Here is a 16,959-nt window from a genome sequence, read left to right as displayed (position 1 = left end):
GATGGCTGGGTGTTGTGTGATGTTCTTAGGTTAGTTAGGTTTAAGTAGTTCTAAGTTCTAGGGGACTGATGACCATAGATGTTAAGTCCCATAGTGCTCAGAGCCATTTTTTTGATGAGGATTATTTACTGGTTGTGCCAATGAGGTTATGTACCAAAATTTAAACCTGTTCAGAAACAGTCATTTGTTTTAGTGAATACCTAACGTGAGTTGTATGTTTAAATCATTTCATTAACGTATTTAGCTACATTTTTACTCCAAATTTAAATGTCTGGCACATAGACTACAGTAACAAATACAAGACCAGCGCTCAACACTTGCACATTCGGATGTTTACATTCCAAAAACTCTTAACTATTAAGATAAAGGTGTGCTGAAATAGTACAAAAATGAAAGTAAAATATTTTATGTATAAGAGTGTTTATGTCATGGCACATCTTAAATAATACAATTCTTTGATATTTCTTGGTTATTGAGCATTTTTAATTTTGTTTGTTTGTTCTCTCTCTCTCTCTCTCTCACTCACACACACACACACACACACACATATATATATATATATATATATATATATATATATATATATATATATATATATATATATATATGATTTAAGTAGTTCTAAGTTCTAGGGGACTGATGACCTAAGATGTTAAGTACCATAGTGCCCAGAGCCATTTGAACCATTTTTGATATCAGATGCAGTTGCCAATATATGCTTGGTCGAGTCACATGAATGTGACCATCTTCTATGTTCCACGTCAACGTGAGTTAACGACTAAAAGACGGCCGGTAACAGCATTGGCAGCGGAAGGTACATAAAGCGTGTCGGTTGGACACGCAAAATAATGCAGTCGTTTCAGAAAACATCGTTCTTGTGCAACGCAGCTAGCTCTTTATTCGCACGAAGTAATGGCCGCTATCGACAGGGGATCTGAAGTTGATTCTGTATTTCTAGATTTCCGGAAAGCTTTTGACACCGTTCCTCACAAGCGACTTCTAATCAAACTGCGGGCCTATGGGGTATCGTCTGTTGTGCGACTGGATTCGCGATTTCCAGTCAGGAAGGTCGCAGTTCGTAGTAATAGACGACAAATCATCGAGTAAAACTGAAGTGATATAAGGTGTTCCCCAGGGAAGCGTCCTGGGACCTCTGCTGTTCCTGATCTATGTAAATGACCTGGGTGACAATCTGAAAAGTTCTCTTAGGTTGTTCGCAGATGATGCTGTAATTTACCGTCTAGTAAGGTCATCCGAAGACCAGTACCAGTTGCAAAGCGATTTAGAAAAGATTGCTGTATGGTGTGGCAGGTGGAAGTTGACGCTAAATAACGAAAAGTGTGAGGTGATACACAGGAGTTCCAAAAGAAATCCGTTGAAATTCAATTACTCAATAAATAGTACAATTCTCAAGGCTGACAATTCAACTAAGTACCTGGGTGTTAAAATTACGAACAACTTCAGTTCGAAAGACCACATAGATAATATTGTGGGGAAGGCGAGCCACAGGTTGCGTTTCATTGGCAGAACACTTAGAAGATGCAACAAGTCCACTAAAGAGACAGCTTACACTACACTCGTTCGTCCTCTGTTAGAATATTGTTGCGCGGTGTGGGATCCTTACCAGGTGGGATTGACGGAGGACATCGAAAGGGTGCAAAAAAGGGCAGCTCGTTTTGTATTATCACGTAATAGGGGAGAGAGTGTGGCAGATATGGTGCGCGAGTTGGGGTGGAAGTCATTGAAGCAAAGACGTTTTTCGTCGCGGCGAGATCTATTTACGAAATTTCAGTCACCAACTTTCTCTTTCGAATGCGAAAATATTTTGTTGAGGCCAACCTACATAGGTAGGAATGATCATCAAAATAAAATAAGAGAAATCAGAGCTCGAACAGGAAGGTTTAGGTGTTCGTTTTTCCCGCGCACTGTTAGGGAGTGGAACGGTAGAGAGATAGTATGGTTGTGGTTCGCTGAATCCTCTGCCAAGCACTTAAATGTGAACTGCAGAGTAGTCATGTAGATGTAGATATAGCTGAAACGAAGCGATTTATCGAGGTCCGATAGGGCACGATCATTGGCTTTCTGGCCGAGGGTGGATGCGTTTGTGTAACAGCTAAGTTGGTAAAGTGTCCGCCTGCCACCGGGATTAAAGCATATCGTGCATGGCAAAACGGCGCTGTGCAAAACCGTCGCCGAGCCAAGTTAGGTGTACCACGGGGCAGAGATAAGAGAGGTAAACGACGGCTGCGGAGATATGGACGGGCGATTAGACGTGCGACTGTTGAGCACCTGACGCCCACACGAACCGAGGGGCTACCGACAGTGTCTCCTCAACGACCGTTGTTGCGCTTGGGTCTCCGCAGGAGGGCGCCTCGTTTATGCACCCGCGCTGCCAGCTCCTCATCGGCGACAAAGGCTGCATTTTGCACGGAAATACCGAAACTCGACGTCCACTGAGTGGCGACAGTCTGCCTTTTCAGACGAATCATGTTTTATGCTCCAGCGGACAGATGGCCGTTGGCGTGTACGGCATGAAACGTACGAAAGCAATCACTCTGCAACAATCGTCAGAAGGCTCCATACCGGAGGGTGGAGCGTTATGGTCCGGGGAATGTTTCCGTAGCACTCCCTGGGTGATCTGGGAGGCACAATGGGTCAACACAAGCATACATCTATCCTTGGGGACCATGTCCAGCACTACATCCAGTTTCTTTTTCCTCGGCACGTTGGCGACTAACAGCAGGACATACGTGCCATGCAGCTAGCATTGCACGTGCGTGGTTCGAAGAGCACCAGGGTGAGTTTACCACGCCACCGAACTCCCCAGATTTAAGCCCAATACAGAATCTGTCGGACCACCTGGATCGGGCTGTTGGCGACACGGAGTCTCAACCGAGAAACCTAGTGCAGCTGCCCACGTCACTGCAATAGGCATGGCTACGTGCCTCGCAGCGGTCATCGCTGCAAAAGGTGGTTATTCAGGCTTCTGACAGGTGGTCACACTGATCTTACTCGACTGTGTGTACAAGCCAACTGGGTCGAAAAATCTTTGAAAAGAAAATGAGCTTCTGTGATAAAAGTATTCATTATAAACGTTAGGCAGTAGATATATTATCCTCGGTATATGTTGACACAAATGATATTAACAACATACTGGGTACATTCAATAAACGCCGGCCGCGGTGGCCGAGCGGTTCTAGGCGCTTCAGTTCGGAACAGCGCGACTGCTACGGTCGCATGTTCGACTCCTGCCTCGGGCATGGAAGTGTGTAGTGTCCTTAAGTTAGTTAGGTTTAAGTAATTCTATGTCTAGCGGACTGATGACCTCAGCTGCTAAGTCCCATAGTCCTCAGAGCCATTTGAACCATTTGTACAGTCAATAAACAAGGCAGAAGCGTAAAATTTACTGTCGAATATGAAAACAGTAGTAGCATCAACTTCGTACAACTGAACATCAATAAAGAAAACAATTTTAACACCTTCAAAGCCGACAAAGAAACAACAACAACAAACACCACAACAGACAGCTCATCTTGTCACGGTGAAACACACAAACATGCTGCATACAGAACACTAACAGCGCCAGTAATATACCAATGGAGCCATCTGTGAAGCATGATGAATTCAGCATGAGCAAATGAATAGATGCAGAAAATGGCTATGATGAAACGCTTATCGACAAAATCATACATAAAAGAAAAAACACCAATAAACCAAATAACAAAATAATACGAACAATCGTTATAGTGCACTGAATAAATTAATTTCTTTGTCCGCGTAATAAAGCAGGCGCTGCACATCCGAGGTGGCTGTTTAATGTGCCTCAGTAAACTGCTCCAGAGAAAATGGTTGCCGTGACACCAACTTCGGAATCACACGTCTGACATATTAATTACTGCAGTTGGGACAATGTAGGTTAGGAGAGATAGTCGTTAAAAATGACTTAGAAATTGCGAAAAGTTGGAAGACTCGCAGTAGCAGCACGCAGACACAAAACGACGTAAGAGGAACGGTGCTGTGGAAAGAGGCGGGGGCAGCAGGTGCAGCTGAGGCGTGCCGAATTAATTGCCACAGGAGAGGTCCTTATGTCCAAGAAATTACCCACAAACTCGACTAGGCCGTAAGTATATTAGAGCGCAGACCGCCGGCCGGAATAGAATTAATCCTTTGTAATTTATGCGTGGTAGGTATGAGTATCAGTGTATCGAGAATCGATATTCCCTCTAAACAAGTGGTTTGGGGAGCGGGGCAGGGCGCACGAGGGAGGGGCTCTCCAGCGCGACCCGGCCCAGACAAAGCGACGGCCCCGGCTCCGCGCTCGCCGCTCCCGGTTGACAGCAAACACACGCTTAAAGAGGAAATATTAACACCGCCCGCAAGGAATTTGCATAAGCCGGCTCGCCGCCCTGCACGTCTGCTGCCCCGGGCAATGCTTTGACCGGCCGCGTCAGCGCACTTTCACTCGCGCCCTCCACATATAACAACTTTACGCACATACAGCCAGCCGATATTCGGTTTAATGATCACCTGTTTCAAAGCGTAGTTAATGGCATCTCCTTAACAAATGGCTCACGACATATTCGGAAACAGAATCACTGAGAAATACAAGAACAAAATTTTCTTTATTGCTTGCCTGATAATTTTTTCACAGAGACAACACCTTAATATGGATGTATAACTGGAAAGTGCGTGCCACAGTGACGTCGTGATGAATTCATCACTGATCACGCAACATATTACTGAATGGATAGTAAGAATAGATCTCGAAGACTGTTTTCAGCACGTGGTTCTGTTTATAGAAATGTGGCACTGAAAAGAAATTGTTGCAACATCAGAGATGACGAGTAGAAAATCGATGAGTAGTTTCGTGACTGATAACTTATCTAATAAGGAAACATATGCGACGTAGTAAAGATAATTAGACCAAAAACGATGGTATCTTTCAAATACAATATAAGTGGTACGTCATATACAGTTGATATGGCATACAGCGACCATAATATGAAATACGTAGATAATGAATTCATTTCATTACGCATCGCATTGTGCAGCTTCTGGAAAGATTAAAACTGCTTCCAGTACCACGGCTCGAAACGTGACTACACTCGAGTGTAGCCAGAACAAGCACACTGTGTGCCTGGTGATGGCAGTCCTGCGTTGTCACGTGTTTTGGAGGGAAAATATAAAACTGTTTGTGTAATACTGTGCTAATTGCAGTCCTGCACCGTGTCGTCCTTCGCATGGGTGTGCTGAAGGAGTAATATGTAAGAATCCGTAACGGGCCCCAATTACTTCCAAAATGCAGCACCATTCTATGCACATGAGCCAGTTGTTCGTCTCTCAAACTGACTAATATCAGCAGCAAAGGCTTGATGACTGCGCTGCTTTCAGTGTGCAAACTCCATCTGATACGACCTTCTACTTCGTGTCCATTATTTGCGAGTGTGACCACAGACAAAACTCATGTCTATTTGCTCATAAAATAACATGCCGTCAAGTCAGTCGAATGTGTCGTAGTCGTCGTAGAACACAACTGTAATGTGAGAGATCGTTTAACCGCAAGCGCATAAACATGACAAATGTACGTGAGTTTCTATCGCATTAGACAGCAATAAAGGTATAGCAAATTTTTCATTAGGTTCACTTGTATTGGTAACACAAAAAATTTATTTAATTTTATTTATCAACTTCAGCAGTTGTAAAGAATTTTGTAGCCTCAAATATCTAGTATCTTTGTTATCTGTGCCCATCCATAAAACAAAAACATACGCAAACGCCTATTCTGTTGCTGCCGTCCACCTCGGGAACAACCTACCCTGCACTGTGCGCTCAATTCAATGCCCAGCTGCCTCTAAGAATAAACTGAAGCACTTCTTTCACAACGTTTCCCCAAAAATTAACGTAGTTGATTTGTCAAATAGCAACGGAAATGCTCTCATATTCTCCCAGCTACGCTTCGTTCCTCAGTCAGTCACAACACATTCATTTCTTCTACCTGCACTTGTGTCCGAAAGTAAAGCAACAAACCGCCATATCCCTGTCCTCTGTCAACAGATGTCCGTACGACCGTGTTCTGCACAGAATATGGCATTCCGCTCAACGGACAACCACGGCAGCAGTAACGTCAGGGCACCCACCAGACGTGATAGTTTTTGTCGCGTAGTTCCACGTCCAGAATCGCTGTGTACACAGTCACGAGCGGTGCAGCATTGCACAGAGAAGACGCGAACCAGACTCTCTGCCGTAGAAAGAATGTAAACAGGACAATCGCACCCTGATGTGACTCGACGACTTAACGTGAATCGTTCTGTGGTTTCTTGGATGTGGCGACTGTTTGTGAGACCGGGGTAGGGCCGACCACTTGCGACATCAGAAACAGAGGACAGTTATTTAGCTATAAGAGCACGACGGCACCGCCTTACTCCTGCACGGCAACTGGCATCTGACCACGCAGCATCCACTGGACGTGTTGTATTGAGGCAAACCGTGTACAGACGGCTTCGGCAGAGTGGCCTTTGTTGTCAGAGACTTGCTGTAAGTGTACCTCAGACGTGTCTTCTCAGAAGGGATTGTTAATATGGCGCCTGGAATGTCGAACAGTGGACCAATGATCTTTTCACAGATGAGTCCCGATGTGGTCTGGAGAGTGATTCTCGACGGATTCGCATCTGGAGAAGACACGGAATACGACTTTGGAACCCAAACTTTGTGTACAGAGACCGTTATCGAGGAGGATCTCTAGCGGTGTGAGCAGGGATTTCTTCATGAAATTGTACGGGTGAATCAGTAAGATTTAACTGTTGTCAGGTAACGCGAGAAGATCTTTGTACCGATGGACAATAATGCTCGACCTTACAGAGCACGGGTAGTGGAAGCTTTCTTGGAAACGGAAGATATTGTACGTATGGCGTGGCCTGCTCGCTCTTACTCTTTGAGTCGCATAGAGCATCTCTGGGATGCACTGCGCAGACGGGTAGCATCACGTCAGTATCCACCAATCACTCCCCAAGACTTGCGAGCAGCTCTGTAGGAAGACTGGGCGTTACTGCCTCAATCATTCACTACATGTCCTGTCGTTGTCAGGCCTGTGTTGCTGCCAGAAGTAGTCACACGCCATGCTGAACACGTTAATCAGTTGTCGGAATGTGTGTGCAAATAGGATAAGTTGGAAAAAACGAAGAACATTTTTGTCTACCGTTATGCACGTTGCAGTTGTTACGTTCTGCATTCCTTACATTGCTTCTGTTTTACTATCACCCCTTTATACTGTTTTGTGGCGAAATAAATACAAGCATGCAAAATTTCCGTTTGGTGCTTTAATTATGGACGTCAGTGTACATTATTTGTTATTTATATCACGTTCCACTTCCCTCGTGTCCATTATTTCTGGCACTCATGGTTCAAATCTAACTGCCTGTTACTTCTATCTATTAGTGTGCTTGTAACGAACAAACATGTACGTTTTTTCAGCACTATTTATGTCTTAGTAATTTTCAAAATCTTGGATTCTATGTTAGTTGGAGTTATAACACGCTTGTTGTAATGTATATACACTGAGGTGACAAAAATCACGGTTCTAGGCGCTACAGTCCGGAACCGCGCGACCGCTACGGTCGCAGGTTCGAATCGTGCCTCGGGCATGGATGTGTGTGATGTCCTTAGGTTAGTTAGGTTTCAGTAGTTATAAGTTCTAGGGGACTGATGACCTCAGAAGTTAAGTCCCACAGTGCTCAGAATCATTTGAACCATTTGAACAAAAATCACGCGGTACCTCCTAATATCGTGTCGGACCTCCTTTTGCCCGGCGTAGTGTAGCAGCTTGACGTAACGTTGACTCAACAAGTCCCCTGCAGAAATATTGAACCGTCCTGCCTCTGTAACAGTCCATAACTGCGAAAGATTGCCGGTGAAGAATTTTGTGCACGAATTTACCTCTCGATTAAAACCCATGAATGTTCGATGGGATTCATGTAGGGCGACCAGAGTGACCAGATCATTCGCTCGAACTGGCCAAAATGTTTTTCAAACCAATCACTGAAAATCGTAGACTGCTGACATGGCGCTTTGTCATCCATAAAAATTCTATAGTTGTTTGGAGACATGAAGTCCACGAATGGCTGCAAATTGTCTCCAAATAGCAGAACATAAGCATTTCCAGCTAATGATCTGTTCAGTTGGACCAGAGGATCCAGTCAATTCCATGTAAACATTGCCCACACCATTATGGAGCCACCAGCAGCTTGCGCAGTGCCTTGTTGACAAATTGGATCCATGGCTTCATGGCGTTTGCGCTACATTCGAACGTTACCATCGGGTCTTACCGGATAATATCGTGAAACGTCTGGCCAGGCCACGGTTGTCCTGTCGCCCCGAGTCCAACCGACTGGAGAGGCGCTGCAGGCGATGTCGTGCTGTTAGCAAAGGCACTCGCGTCCTCATATGGTGCCATAGCCGATTAACACCAAATTTCGCAGCACTGTCCTAACGGATACGTCCGTCGTACGCTGCACATCAATTTGTGCGGTTACTTCGCGCAATATTGTTTGTCTGTCAGTTCTGACAATTCTACGCGAACAACGCTGCTCTTGGTTTGTAAGTGAGAGCCGTTGTGGTTGTTCGTGGTGAGAGGTAGTGCCTGAAATCTGGTATTATAGACACACTCTTGACACCGTGGATCGCGGGATATTGAATTCCCTGGCGATTTCCGAAATCCAAATGTCCCATGCGTCTAGCTCCAACTACTATTCAGCATTTCAAGTCTATTAATTCCCATCCTGCGGCCATAATCACGTCGAAAACCTTTTAATATGAATCACCTGAGTACAAATCACAGCTCCGCCAATGCACTGCCCTTTTATACCTCGCGTACGCAATACTGCCCCCATCTGTATATGTGCATATCGCTATCCAATAACTTTTGTCCCGGGTTCCCGGGTTCGATTCCCGGCGGGGTCAGGGATTTTCTCTGCCTCGTGATGACTGGGTGTTGTGTGATGTCCTTAGGTTAGTTAGGTTTAAGTAGTTCGAAGTTCTAGGGGACTAATGACCATAGATGTAAAGCCCCATAGTGCTCAGAGCCGTTTGAACTAGAATTTAGGATCGTTAACGTGGTGCGTGTTGTCATCGTCCTACACGATATAGGCGATTGTATGTTCTGCGCCGTTGTCATTCAGTTGATCTTGTCCTACGTCGCAGTAGCGCATATTCGCGATTGGTTCTTTCTTAAGCAATTGCGCGAGGTATACAGCTTCATCGGCGGCATGATACCTGGAAGTATAATAGGTCCGGGCGAATGAACCCACGTCATGTGTAGCGATACATAACACGGGGATGATGTGCTACTGATGTTCATGGTATTCCACGTGAGACTGCAGAATCAGTGAGATGGTAACCCCATTGAAATGTCGAATCCTGTTTTGTGGATCAGCGGTTAAGACACAGGACGGATTTGCGACAATTGCCTTCACATTCCTGCCCTTTCATCCTAAAGGGCACTTTTCTCTCAAAAATACTTCAGGCGAATGTCGGGAAGTTTCCTTCGAAAGCGTCAAGTCCAGTTTCTCCTTGTCCAAGAGTCTTTAAAGACCTTTGCGTCACTGGACATGCTATCAAAAAGTTTTCTTCCTTCCTTTCTACAAAACTGTTGATAAAACACAACAGAGAAGCAGAAATTCGGTATTTTCGCAAAGAAAGATAGAGTCTATGTCACTATTGGCAGGGAGACCACGAGCAACTGTTGAGTCGCATAACGGGAATGGGTTTTATTGCTCCAAGCACTATGGCCCCTTTTACTCGTGGCGAATGAGTGTCATCTTAAGCGTATCCGTTGAGTGTAAGTGACTGTAATGGGTGTATGTATAATATGGTGTTACGTTTCAGTTGTATTGACAAGAGAAGGGAAAGGGTGAAACAAAGTGCCATAAAAAGGCAACATCTTTCGAATAGCACCAACGACACGCCCAGATTAACGTCCGCATATCAGCGTTGACAGTGTCCCGTGCTGTTACTTCTTGACACACTACAGAGAGGTTTGGAATTTAATCCAGGAGTTAGACGTCGGACAGCTAGTGTACTGGCAGTGCCCTCGCTGACGCGTGCTTTTTGAAGCAGGGACAGACAAAGGGGAGGTCGGTGTTCAAGGAGCGCCGGCAGCTGCGGTCGCGGCGCGGCTCGCAGCCAGTCGGCTAAATCGGCCTGCGGTTTTCCGGCCCGCCCACGCTCTGCAGGCGACCGCCGAGGCCTGTGCTTACATAAATGCCATCTAATTAGCTCCTCCGTTGTCCGACAGTTCGCCTGCTGTTTCACTCGTGCCACCACTATTTCATTTACTCGCTATTTTTTGTAGAACTTTTCAGTACAATGACAGAACTGGTGACGAAATACGTGCCTAAAAGTGGCCTTACCACACGTCAGTCAGCGTCGTAAACTTAAAACTTCACCGTAAACACAACTGGATGTCACATCATGCGTTCTTATTGTGAAAGATGCCGACTGTTTTATCTCAGATATACGGGGTGACTAAAAAAAATGGGAAATTTTGGAAAGGAGAGCAACTGACGAGCTCCTCTCGGCGCATACGTTCTTGCAGACCGATAGGAACGATATGCATGGCCGGACCTAACATTTCAATGGGACTAACATTTCAATAGGAATCTCGGATATTTCCTCTCTATTCTTGCTTTAAGTTCTTCAGTGGTAGCAAGCTGAGTACGGTAAATCGCTCTCTTTAGGTGACCCACAAGAGAAAATCACTCGCCGTCAGGTCAGGCGATCTTGGGGACGATACACTGTCACCGTGCCATGAAATGACGAGGATACCAAACAATCGTCGCTCAGCTCTCATCGATATCCTTGTCTTACGCGCCGTTGCTCAGTCATGCTGAAACCAACTGTTGGCAGGAAAATGGGACAGTTCATGCGCAACATAACCTTCATCGCGCCAACACACCGAACAGAACTTACAGTGGTTGCGCACTCATCGTCATCTTTAAAAAAGTAGGGGCCTCTAATGTCACGTGATGGCATGCCACGCCCCGACTAGAAGAACGTTACCCTTTCGTTGGTTAATCAATTTTTTCTCATGGTCACCCCGGAGTTCCGAATGGGGGATTAGTCCGGAATCTTTTCCCAATGGAGAGATCATTATGACACGTTTTCAGTTACAGGCCACATGTCCTGTGGATACAAATTATGTGTCTTTAATGCAGTGGTTTCCATTGCCTTCTGCATCCTCATGCCGTTGATCACTGCTAATTCTTCCGCCTTTAGGGCAGTTTCCTACACCAAGGACAAGAAAGTGCACTGAAACTCTAATCGCTTCTCCGCCTCCTTTGACAAGGCCATTGGCAGAATGACTTCTTACGCCGGAAGTGTTTGACCGCCATTGCTGAGATTTTTATTCAAAATTTTAACAGTGGTGGCATATTTTTTATTTATTTTTGCTCGTTTTAGTTCGTTGCATCTGCTCGGTGCGGACGTCGCAAGACACCCGTTTCAGTTCGTCGTTTGTCCATTAACTCATTTTTTTTTTATTACAGAGGGCTGCTAACCCTCTGACCGTACCCGCCGGCGATTTGAACCCGAGACCTAGGACGTTTCGCTTTCTAATCAACGACGTTACCCCTACACCACATGAAATCACCATGTTATAACTGGTTGTAATTGCTTGTTGCTGCTATTTACATTTAAACACTTCTTTATCCCATGCAACTTTGAGAAGCACAGTTGGTGAGTGTATTTATCTTTCATAAGAGTTTATAGTCCGGTAGCGACGCGCACGCAATTTCAACCACGTCGTAAAAGTAATGTCTGGAAACTGTCTTATAGTAGCTAAAACTTTTTATGCGTTAATAGCAGTATAAATCGTTGACAGAAAAAGTCAGTAATCTCCTAGTTCGGACTAATGCCGTCAGCAACGTTCCAAAGGTGTAAAAACATTTTGGTGCAACCATTTTATACTCTTTGAAATCTTTTTCTTCTGCTTCGTTTCTCATCATATCATTGCAAAAATATTGAACAATGGATCCTACGTTTTGTAAGTAATCACGTTTGTAGACAGACTGCACTGTCTAACTGTTATACCAATCAATAGACGTGTGTCACTTGCTTTACCTACTACTGAGTGTATGTGGTAATTCAATTCCATATCCTCACAAATTCTTACACCGAGGTATTTGTTTAGCTCGCCTAGTTCCAGTTGCCACTCTCTGGTGCTGTAGTCATCGGATACTACATCTTATTTGTTTTGTGAGTTGCGCAATTTTACCTTTCTGTATACGTAAAACGAGGTGCCAATTTTTGCATCAGATTCAAATCTTATCTTTTGGCGGAAAACCAGAGCATCGCAGATATTCATAGGTGTTTGTAGAATGTCTACCGAGACCTGGCAGTCAACAAAATCACGGTTAGTCGCTGGGCGAGGAGTCTGTCATCATCGCAACAAGGTCGCGCAAACCTGTCAGATATCCCGTGTGCCGGCCGGCCCACACACGCGAGACTCCTGCAGTGCTGGAACGTGCGGACACTCTCATTCGAGGTGATTGGTGGATCCCAATCAAACACCTCGCGTCTCTGTTGGTAGTGCTGACACACTCGTCCACCAGTTGGGGTATTCAAAGGTGTGTGCCCGCTGGATTCCTCGCCGCCCACGCAAATGCCGATTTCCATCTGTTTGGCCCAATGAAGGCTACACTCCATGGGAAGCAGTACATAGATGATAGGGAGGTACTTGGTGCGTCAAGACGTTGGCTGCGACGTCGACCAGTAGAGTGGTACTGTGCTGGCGTAGAGGCCCTAACAGTAAGGTGACGTTAGGCGGTCGTATTGAACAGAAATTATGTTGAAAAATATGATTTTGTAGCGAAAAGATTGGGGAATAATATGGTGTATTGGAATCCTGAATAAAACCAACGTAATTTCAGAATAAAGTGTTAAACTACTTACTGAACGCACCTCGTACTTTAATCAATATGTGTTATTGTATGGTGGCCGAGCGGTTCTAGGCGCTTCTGTCTGGAACCGTGCGACAGCTACGGTTGCAGATTCGAATCCTGCCTCGGGCATGGATGCGCGTGATGTTCTTAGGTGAGTTAGGTTTAAATAGTTCTAAGTTATGGGGGACTGATGACCTCAGATGTTAAGTCCCATAGTACTCAGAGCCATTTGAACCATTGTTATTCTAGAGCTCCAACACATATACTAAGGAAGTCAAGAAATAATGCATCTACCTAACTGTTCTGATTCAAGCCTTTCGCGATGCCATGTGACAAAAGAGAGTTGGGTGTTGCATGACCCATTTTGTCGGAATCCCTGCTGATCGGCATGGAGGATATCACCCTGTTCGAGATACAGGGTAGCGGAAACAGTCTGAGAAGCTTGTAAGGGTGTTGCAGGGTAGGTTGTGCTGAGAACTAATTGTTAAGAAAAAACAGATCGTTACGCACTGAAGTTGGACAATCAGGGTATTGCGCGCGCAACTTCAAGCGACGCGCCGGATACAATTTGCGTCAGTTGTTCTGACATCGTAGATGATAGCGCACGAGACTGCTCAGTCTTTGACTCGGGTTCATTATTTACTACCGTCCGACGTCCACTGTTTGGATTGCTGTCTTGTTCAGTTTTAGGAAATTAATCGAAGAACACGTGACGGCCGGTGTGGCCGTGCGGTTCTAGGCGCTTCAGTCTGGAACCGTGTGACCGCTACGGTCGCAGGTTCGAGTCCGGCCTCGGGCATGGATGTGTGTGATGTCCTTAGGTTAGTTAGGTTTAATTAGTTCTAAGTTCTAGGCGACTGATGACCTCAGAAGTTAAGTCGCATAGTGCTCAGAGCCATTTGAACCATTTTTTGAAGAACACGTTTCGTGACACAGTTTCTGGCAGGCCGCTTGAATTTTCGCGTGCAACGGCTTAACTGGCTAACGTCAGTACTAATTAACTCGGAAACGGGGCACCATAACATAGAAAGTAAGCGTTTCCGGACACATGTCCACATAACATATTTTCTTTCTTTGTGTGTGAGGAATGTTTCCTGAAAGTTTGGCCGTACCTTTTTGTAACACCCTGTATAGCCACCGTATGGACAACGGCACGTTCGAAAGACGAAAGACTGAGAAAGTACACCGAGATAGAAATCCAGTACTGGTAGCAAGCAAGCCACTGGAAGGAAGAACTGCCGCTGGTGACAGGGCTGGCAGGACGCTGAGAGAAGCAGAGGGTGTCTCCTGAAGCCTGGATGAAAATTTAACTGGCAATCTGTTTTGCGTAGGCACACGGGAGGGCGCGCGGAGACCATCTGTATTCATATCGGCACGTAACGCAGGGGAAGGGACACATTAACGCCGCCCGCCGCTGGATTATTGAGCAGCGCGGTGATGTACAAACTATTAGGAGTGACGCACAGCGCGTGTAAAGCCGTTTTTTCGCCGCTCCTTTCTGAGGCAGCGCCGCAGAAGGTGAGCGCCGGCCGACCTGGGGCCCGTTACGCCTGCCCGCTTCAGCGCGCCCACGCCGTCCATCTAGCCACCAGTCGCACTCCAGATTTCTTCCCTGCTGCTGCGAGGCCGCGCCACGCACTGCGGTTCTGAACAGGCGTCACTCGCCGACAGCTTCTCAACTTCCCCCAGCGGTTCTCTGCTTCCTACCGAACGGCGAGACAATTTTCTCCGTCGACAAGCACACTGACACTGCAAGCACGAACAAGAGGAGCAGAAAATGTATACGCCATTCGCTAACTTAGTAGGACTGACAGGGAAACAGCACACATAAGATCAGTAATTTATTTTACTACCGTAAATTTATAGGGTGGACAGTATAAAACTGACCCGAGAATACGAAGGACGTTCAAGAAGTAATGCAAAGCATTATTTTTTCTCGCCCAATCTCGGTTGAATATTACGGACTTTGTTGTGGGACATCGTGGAATATCCCCGTTTCCCGCCAGTCGCTGGGCAAGGCGTCTGTCATCTTCGCAACCAGGTCGCGCAAACATGTCCGTTCTCCCGCGTGCCAGCCGTCCGAAAACAACTGACTCCTGCAATTTTTGAACTTGCGAACATTCATTGGAAGTGATCGACGGATCACAATCGTGCACCTCGCAACTCGACTGCACGTCTCTGTCGGTAGTGCTGAAGCATTCACCAGAGTATTCTTCCTCATCCTACGGACGGAAAAGACCCACCGTGGTTTAACAGCGCAATTCGGAGAATGCTAAGGAAGCAAAGGCAGTTGCACTGGCGGTACAAGAAAGATGGGGAGAATGAAGACACACAAAAGTTAGTAGAGATTCATGCTGCTGTAAAAAGAGCGGTGCGCGAAGCATTCAGCCCCTACCACCGTCATACCTTAGCAAAAGATCTTGCTGAAAACCCAAGGAAATTCTGGTCTTACGTAAAATCGGCAAGCGGGTCGAAGGCTTCCATCCAGTCACTCACTGATCAATCTGGCCTCGCAACGGAAGACAGCAAAACGAAAGCTGAAATTTTAAATTTATCATTTAAGAAATCTTTCACGCAGGAGAATCGAACAAACATACCGCCGTTTGAGTTTCGTACAGATTCCCGTATGGAGGACATAGTGATAGACATCCCTGGGGTTGTGAAGCAGCTGAGTGGGTTGAAAGTAAATAAATCGCCAGGTCCTGATGGGATTCCAATTCGGTTTTACAGAGAGTTCTCTGCTGCATTGGCTCCTAACTTAGCTTGCATTTATCGCGAATCTCTTGCCCTACGTAAAGTCCCGAGCGACTGGAAAAAAGCGCAGATGACCCCTGCATATAAGAAGTGTAGAAGGACGGATCCTCAACATTACAGACCAATAGCCTTATCATCGGTTTGTTGCAGGATTCTCGAACATATTCTCAGTTCGAATATATTGAATTTCCTTGAGATAGAGAAGTTGATGCCCATGCATCAGCACGGCTTTAGAAAGCATCGCTCCTGCGAAACGCAACTCGCCCTTTTTTCACATGATATTTTGCGAACCATGGATGAAGGTTATCAGACGGATGCCACATTCCTTGACTTCCGGAAAGCGTTTGACTCGGTCCCCACTGCAGACTCCTAATTAAGGTACGAGCATATGACATTGGTTCCCAAGTATGTGAGTGGCTCTAAGACTTCTTAAGTAATAGAATCCAGTACGTTGTCCTCGATGGTGAGTGTTCATCGGAGTTGAGGGTTTAATCTGGTATGCCCCAGGGAAGTGTGGTAGGTCCGCTGTTGTTTTCTATTTACATAAATGATCTTTTGGATAGGGTGGATAGCAATGTGCGGCTGTTTGCTGATGATGCTGTGGTGTACGGGAAGGTGTCGTCGTTGACTGACTGTAGGAGGATACAAGATGACTTGGAGAGCATGTAAAGAATGCCAGCTAACTCTAAATATAGATAAATGTAAACTAATGCAGATGGATAGGAAAAAGACTCCCGTAATGTTTGATTACCACATTAGTAGTGTAGCGCTTGACACAGTCACGTCGATTAAATATAAGGCGGATAGTCGTCTTGGGTTCATTGGTGGAATTTTGGAAAGATGTGGTTCATCTGTAAAGGAGTCCGCTTATAAAACACTAATACGACCTATTCTTGAGTACTGCTCGACCGTTTGGGATCACTATCAGGTCGGATTGAGAGAGGACATAGAAGCAATTCAGAGGCGGGCTGCTAGATTTGTTACTGATAGGTTTGATCATCACGCGAGTGTTACGGAAGTGCTTCAGGAACTCGGGTGGGAGTCTCTAGAGGAAAGGAGGCGTTCTTTTCGTGAATCGCTGCTGAGGAAATTTAGAGAACCAGCATTTGAGGCTGACCGCTGTACAATTTTAGTGCCGCCAACTTACATTCCGCGGAGAGACCACAGAGCTAAGAGAGAGTAGGGCTCGTACAGAGGCATATAGGCAGTCATTTTTCCCTCGTTCTGTTTGAGATTGGAACAGGGAGAGAAGATGCTAGTTGTGGTACGAGGT

The 16,959-nt window shown here is 45.8% G+C and overlaps 1 protein-coding gene across 1 annotated transcript in view; it reads right to left on the bottom strand.

Annotated features, from left to right (window-relative positions):
- LOC126299170 (dystrophin, isoforms A/C/F/G/H) overlaps positions 1 to 16,959 on the bottom strand; it is a 2,370,611-nt gene that overhangs the window by 564,454 nt on the left and 1,789,198 nt on the right. The window lies entirely within an intron of this gene.

Source organism: Schistocerca gregaria, chromosome X, assembly GCF_023897955.1.
Source record: "Schistocerca gregaria isolate iqSchGreg1 chromosome X, iqSchGreg1.2, whole genome shotgun sequence".
In the NCBI taxonomy this organism is placed as follows: domain Eukaryota; kingdom Metazoa; phylum Arthropoda; class Insecta; order Orthoptera; family Acrididae; genus Schistocerca; species Schistocerca gregaria.
Note: the sequence above shows the minus strand (reverse complement) of the source record. Positions and strands in the feature narration are given on the sequence as shown.